Here is an 8,016-nt window from a genome sequence, read left to right as displayed (position 1 = left end):
TGTAACCACAATATATGTCTATATTTTCACCTGCATGGATCAAGTGCTCTCAAACTGTGAGATGAGGTTTCCTGATGCAGCTTAGATCTCTTCCAGAGCAAGATGTACCAAATCCAGGTTAAAAAACAAAATCAGCTTTCATTTTTTCTTATTTTTCTCCATTTGGGATAACACAAACCTAGAATTTCCTAACTTATGATTAATATAATAAGTGCTTTTGTTATTTGATGACTTCCAAACAGAAATGAGCTGGCAAAGCAAGAAGTAACACCAGGACTGTACATCCAGATGTTGTAGACTTTCACAACAATGTGATATTTCCAGAAGTCTATTAGAAATAAATTAACCCACAAGGATTTCCATTTTTGTTTATCTCAGCAGTGGAAACATACTAGGTTGTTTTTATTTTGCAAGTTTTTAATTATTTTTTCCCCCAAATCTAATGGTACGTTATCAATAAGCCTTTAAGTCAACTTTCCAAAGGTATGATTTAGTTATCTCTTAAGGAGGAAATAATGAGGAAGAAAGTTGGTTGACACAGTGTTTCTGGAAGAGCTCTCTTCAAGTTTGAAATCACACACTTTGAACTGGCCACCCAAGCCAGGTGTGCAGGTATTCAGATACAGGGTGAAAAGTTCATGTTAAGAACTGAAGCTTGGAAATAAATCCCACATTATGATTTCTTCCTCATAGTGGCAGGCCACACAGTAAGGATCAAACAAGATTAGGAAGAGAATGGATTACAATAATGTATCTGTCTGCCTATTAATGTGATTTGTCCCTTATTATGCAATATCTACTCCTCTATCTGATCTTGTTTTAAGCTCTTTCAAATTAAGAACATATTTGTTCCCTTAGGTCAAGATCCCCAGCTCCCAATTCCCATGTCAATGACATCTTCAGCTAGCGTCAACAGCAAATCTTGAATTATAGATACTACATATTTTACTAAAAAATAACTAAATATGCCTAATGTTTCCTCATTTGCTAAATCTTAACTGTATTTAATAATACACACTTTGTAAAAATATTCTGCATTTAGGTGGAATAGCTGTATGCTTAGATCTGGATAAACTAGCTCAGTGTTGCCAGTTTTCAGATTTTTTTGATTATTCCCTCCTCTGCTCTACAGAAATTCCCTGGATTTCTTACAGTAAGTGATACTGCTTCCTTACTCAGACTTGAAAAATCTCATTCATTAGTTAAGTCAGGTCTTTTTATAGGACCCTGTCCTATATAAACAGGGTTTCTGAGCATTTGCATAAGTTCTTTTTAGCAGAGTAAATTTCACCTTCCGTTAAAAGCTCCCACACTTTTTGGGGAAAGAACCTATTAATTCATGAGTATACTCTTACTAGAGACTTACTAGAGAGTTTTCAAGAAATTTTCTGTAGAAGCCTGTTTGTTCATGCCATAAAGAAAAAGGTGATTATTATATCAGCTCTCATGCTTCAAGATAAGCCTGATAAAAATTTAGAAGTTCATAAATTTCCCAGCTCCATTAGAGTTCAAGAACTTTTATTTTATTTTATTTTATTTTAGTCTAAGTTTAATAATTTTACTGATTTGCAAAATCAGTAAATTTTACTGATTTTAATCACTATCATTTTTGGGTTTGCATAATAGTGAAAGATCTATTTTTCTTTATAGGTAGATATAAATCTATTCAAAAGACACTGAACACTAAGAGGAAAATTTAAGAAAAGACAAGCACAGCGTCCAATGTAATTTTGACGAATGCAACAATGGAACTTGAGAAATCAATTTTTCTCATTTTTACATTCAGTACTTACCCTGTTGGAGCAGCTCTTTTACTTCCTTCTTAAAGTTATGCTACAGAAGAAGAAAAGCCCTACAAGATATGCAGCTAAAATAGTAAAATCAAGCAGTTAGGACTGTGAAAATCAAGGAGTTGGACCTGCATTTGTGATTTTAAATTTGTTAGTTTTAAGACATAATGTAAACTGTCATTACTATAAATTCTCATTACACAACTACTTTGAATATTTTTTCCACATAATTCTGACTCGGTATGTAGTCATTATTCAAGTGAGTAAATATTTAGTGGAAAAATTCAACCCATCTTTATCTACAATCACAGAATCAAAGAATGGTTTAGGTTGGAAAAGACCTACAAAGAGCCTTCATGCAGAGATGTGATGAATGTGCTACAATGATGCATTGGCCAATAATATTAGAAAACATTAAATTTGATATATTTTCCCTCATTAAGCTCTCTTGAATATATGGAACACTCAATTGCAAGACTTAACTAACACCATTTTTCTAAGGCTGCCCTTTCTTCTTCCAGGACTATACTGTAGCCTAAATCCTAAAAGTATCAAAAAATGTTGAATGTAGGAATCCCCACTGCTTGTTGCTCCTGGTAGCCCACAGTACTGTGAGGCAGTCTAAAAACTATGGAAATGAGGAGACATTTCATCTTGTATACACAGAATAGCAGTAATTATTCAAAATAAATGCAGAGACATTTTCACAAGGAATCAGTTTCCTTCAAAAAACATTTTGTTCTGTATAATTTAATAAAATATACAGAATCATTTTTAAAGGATAGAAAGCCTACTGAATGTAATAATGAAGATATAGGAGGAATTCAGATGTTTTGTTGGTTGGAGAGTTAGCACAACCTACTCACAGAAAAACACAAGCTCTTAATTTGAAAATGAAAGAAGGGTTGAAGAACAGTTCACAAAATTCCCCCCAAGACCCTTTCAAGTAAGTAAGATAAAATAACAAATTCTTACTCTAATAACGTAATTTATGTCTTGCTTCACAAAACTATTCAAGGTGTTCTGTGAATATTCAATCTTCTGCCAAAGCACATTTTATATCATGAGTTTCATGCTGTTTCTTCCTTTTGATCATTCTCTGCACATGATGAAGCGATCAGCTGAAAAGCAGCAGGCTGTCACAGACAAACACACAGGTGTGTACAGACACACAGGTGGGAACTACAGACACCTGCTTCCAGAGCAGTCCCTGCTCCTGTGGCTCCCGTCAAGGAGTGAGCCAGGCACCCCAGTTTGGAAAGGGCGGCATGCAGATACCACGGACAGCGGAAAGGGAGCAGGAGGTGGTGTCCCAGGTGCCAGAGCAGAGCTTCCCCTGCAGTGACCACCGTGGAGGGATACCCAGAGCCAAGGAAGACCCCATGTCCAGCAGGTGGACAGCTCCTGAAGAAAGCTGTCGCCACAAAGAGCCCGCTCTGGAGCCAGGGAAAAGCATGGACTGACCGCAATGCCCACCCCCATCATTCTACAAAAATAGAATTCTAAGAAGTCCGTCTTTACATGCATTTTGCCTACTTGCGAGTTAAACAGACCAATATTTTTTATTATGTTTGATAAAGAAAAATAAAGCAACACGCTGCACACTGACCTTTAAAAGAACATTTTCTTTCTGTTAGGTGTGCCAAATAACAGTTAAGTCAGATTTTTCCTCCATGAAACCTGTTAGACAGCTCAGGCAAAGAATTCCTTCAAATACTAAATACAGGTAAAGCTTGTCATGCATCATCAGAAATCAAGCATATTTTTTCAATGAATAAGGTTTAATTAAATCTTTCCAGGAACATCTGATCATAGCTCAAATCATAATTTGTGGAAGTTAAAAAGAAATTTCCAAATTCTCAGCTATTAAGTAGAAGATAATTGCCAGTGAAACCTAAGAAAATATTTGTAAGCCTATTAGCACTGTCTGGTGTTCCTTAAGTAACTCTTGAGATGTAATTACCAAGAAAACCATATATGTTTTGATTTGTTCCCACTTCTATCCTAGAAACTTCTGATCTGCTACAGTGAATAGCTCTTGGCAGCTTTGGCTTAGGAAGTCCTGCTTTTCCTAACCTGTGATATGGATTTTCAGAGTCCTCCCTGGGCTTCATACTCCAGCACAGCTACCTGGATACTTTTATTTCAAGTGCATATTTAGAAACTGAATTTACATCTCTAACCTACACTAGCAGCACAGAAACAACTGCCACCTAGATCTATTCACAGATGATTTGGTTGCATATGACTTGACAGCTGCTGTTGATTCTGTCTTAATATCATTAACCTATGAAAATACATTCAGCATAACTGCAGACTTCCACACTGAACTTCATAAAGTAGTTCAAATCATTGTTTGCTGCAGGTCATTAAGAAACTAGTAAACAGACTATTTAACAATGATGCTAATGTAAATTTTCCATGACAGCAGTCACTGGTATCCTGCTGACAAATGATAATGTCCTCACAACGTGTCCTTAGAGCTCAGTAATTACTTCTGTATTCATGAGTGTATTTGGCTGGGAGTTTACCTGATCTGAATGTTAAATCTCTCTGTAAGGTTTACATGTGCTAAGTGCATCAGGTGCATGTACAACATGAATATGCTCAAAATACCTCTAAAAAAATTACCTGTTCACCTCAGGCATTACACAATCTTCTTCCCACCACTCAAGATTCTGCCTGAAATATGGTTTTATTGAACTATTGCTTTAGCTCCTTACATTACAAGATAACACAATAAGAAACCATTTCAAGGAACAAAAAGTGAAATGCTCCAAAAGAACTGCAAAAAAGGCTTTAAAAGAGTCTTGGATACTTGTGTAAAACAAGTTTTTGTTATTTCAAACACCTCTTACATAGTTTGAAGCACAGTTTTATGATGATGGCTCTTTCAAGCTGCTTTTAAACCTCCTATACTATTTGGATGACAAAATTTGAATTTCAGTAGTTAACAAAGAGTGCCTAATATTTTTTAATAAGTATTTTATTTTAAAGCGTCCAGTACTTGATTAAATTTACTTCCAAGTGCATAAAGAAATAATACTTTATATGAAGCATCAGTGATTACATGTGAGAAGTCATAGTAGAGAGGAATAGTCTCAGAAAATAAGAAAATGTGTATCTTTAAAAGAGAGATAATGGAAATACAAAGAAAACAGGACACTTCACCTAACTACAGACTGCATTTAGATGGAATAAATGCGTACAGAGAAAACTCAGAAACACCAGAAGAATAATTAAATCAAGCAGTGTGTATTTTGCAAAAATTAGCTGTGTTGAGCCACGCTAATCTCCTGGGGCAGGATAACTGTATTACTGGGTGAGCTGATTTTGGCTGGTGTAATTTCCTTCATAGTAGCTGGTTTGGGGGTCTGGTTTGTATTTGTGCTGGAAGCAGTGTTGTTAACACAGGGATGTTTTAGTCACTGCTGAGCAGCACTTACACTGCTCAGTTAAGGCCTTTCCACCTCTCACCCCATCCTCAGTGTGCACAGGGAGCTGGGAGGGGACACAGCTGGGACAACTGACCCCAGCTGACCCAAGGGACATTCCACACCATACAGTACTGTGCTCAGAGTATAGAGCTGAGGGGAAAAGACAGAAGGGAGGATGTTCAGAGTGATTGTGTTTGTCTTCCCAAGTCACCGTTACACGTGATGATGGACCCCTGCTTGCTTGAAGATGGCTGAACACTGGGCTGCCCATGGGAAGCGACAAAGGAATTCTTTGCTTTGCTTGTGTGAGAGTCTCTTTCTTCCCTTATAAAACTGTCTTTATCTCAGCCCATGGGTTTTCTCATTTTTACCCTTCCGATTCCCCGATCACGCTGTGGGGGGAGTGACCACGTGGCTGTGTGGTGCTGAGTTGCCAGCTGGGGTTAAACCATGACAGAGGGAAGAAGAATAAATTTGCAGTATATTGAGTACAGTAAGAAATTTAATATTTTTTCATATTAAATTCTCATAGGAAAATAAGGGAAATGTCATCTAGATGAAAAAGCATATAGAGACTGTGTGTGACTTCTTGGAAAGCTCTTTTCAAAGTATCAAATGGGGATTTTCTTTCAGACTGTATCCCTCAGAGATTTCAGGCCCAGCTCAGTTTTGTGCTTTCATTAAAAGTATGGAATAAAAAGTTTAAAAATATTGTAGATGAAATAGGATATGTGAGGATTACAGAAGTCTGGAGAACAGACTGAGAATCCAAAACTGTCCTAATAAATACATAATCTAGAATTAAAAAGAAATTAATAAAAAAGAAATAAAGTTCAGAGCAAAATAACTAGTAAGGAGAAATGAATACTGAAAATGCCAAGTGAGGAAAGAAGGACCTAGAAGTTTAAGAGTAATAGTAAAGACCTGTGAGTCAACAGTGCAGTATTACTGCAAAAGAAGGAAAGGGAAAATCTGTTGTCAAGCATTTTGCAGGTAAGATATAGATCAGAATAATTTCCTCCTACTTGTTTACAGGGAGAATGCAGCTGAAGGAGTGCCAGGGGCTTTCACTGCCGTAGTCCAAAACACACATAGTCACTATGGAAAGAATACAGAAGAAAACAGCAGGGAAGAGAAGAGGGCTTAGAAAGTATTAGTAGTGAAGGAAAACTGCAAAAATAAGGGTTTCTTTTAGCCTCGGAAGACAAAGACTTGACAGATCTTCTAGGATATGGCAGATTGTTAATAGGAAAGACAATGATCAATTGTTACCAATTGTTCATGTGAAGGAAAGACAAAAAGATCACAGTATAACTTGCAGTAAAGACTATATAGGTCATATATTAATAAAAAAAAATTGAGAGGAGAAAGCTCGAACAGGACACCCTTGGAGAGTCTTTTAGCAGAAATTCTAAAAAAAAGTAGCAGATAAAAATCTCTGTAGGAAGCTCTGGTGTATTTGTTCCTTCCCCAGAGCCAGAGGACTGGACAATATAACCTTTGGAATCTATTCCATCCCTGCATTTCTAATTCAATGACCACATGATGTGCTTTTAAGGACCACTTATGGGTTTTTTAAAGAGTGCTCTAAGTGACATAAGGTCAGATAATTTCACCCTTTTGCAAAGTAGCATTTTCTTCCCCTACAGGCACCCCTGCTTGCCTTGCACTTACTTAAAGATTACAGTGCTATTTAGCACAGCAAAAGTCTGAGAAAGTTAACATAAAATGTATTTTGGGCAATTTTTATAAGTATGTATACATCAATGATTATTAAAAAATCTGACCTCTTTTAAAAAATGCTCAATGAAAAAACTTTCTACCAATAATCCCTAGTCCTTAGAGTATGAATCATTGTGTATCAACTAGTAAATAAACCAACAGCTTATGAATTAATTTCTCTCCAGAAATCTTAGCGCTAGATGGGACCATTACAGCACTAAATTGTTTCATAAACTTCACCTAATGCAACAGATAAACCCACCTTGCATCTTTGATACATATTTCTGAATAAGAAATACCTGGATAAAAGCTGACATGTCTTGGCTATCAGAGTACTAGTAAGAACTTATACTTACAGCATTTAAGGCATCAAAGACTGATTCTCTAGGGAAACAGATTCTAGTTCTGCAAACACAGCACATGGCTATAGCTGAATGACAGCAATTATTTAGTCTGCAGCTTTCTTGGTGTGGGGGACGGGGGCTGGAAGCCAGCTAGAGCTGAGCCAAAGAGACAGATTTATTTGAGATATACTTTAACCTTACCATGGAGAGAATAATACAAGTTTGAATACAGAAAGGCCAAAACCGTGGGATGAAAATGCATATCTTCAAATCCAGGCAATATTTTATGAGCTCTAATTAATATGAAAATTAAACAGAAAATAGAGAATGTGTGTGTGTGATTTGAGAAAAGCATTGCATTACTTGATTGTACATTTTTTTTTGAAGCTGAGAAGTAGCTTCATGTAAGTAAGAAATGCTTTGGTACAAAAGTATAGAGGGTGTGACAGCAGGATATTTAATTCTCAGACATGCAGATACAGGACTGTTAGGGACCGGGAAATGCAAGAGAAGATCACAGGATGTAGGTGAAAAGTATCATTTTTATTGGCAATAAACCTCACTAAAACTAATATTTTATGAGCAATTTAGTGTATCAAACTGCAGTTATATTCTATAAGTATGATTTTGCAGAAACAGAATTGAAGGTTTCCCAGTTATCATGCTCGAAATATTTTTTATCAAATTTGTTTCACTTCATGAGTTAAAAAGACAGGACAGAGG

This window comes from Cyanistes caeruleus, chromosome 3 (genome assembly GCF_971803275.1).
Source record: "Cyanistes caeruleus chromosome 3, bCyaCae1.hap1.1, whole genome shotgun sequence".
In the NCBI taxonomy this organism is placed as follows: Eukaryota; Metazoa; Chordata; class Aves; order Passeriformes; family Paridae; genus Cyanistes; species Cyanistes caeruleus.
This window is presented reverse-complemented; position numbering follows the sequence as displayed.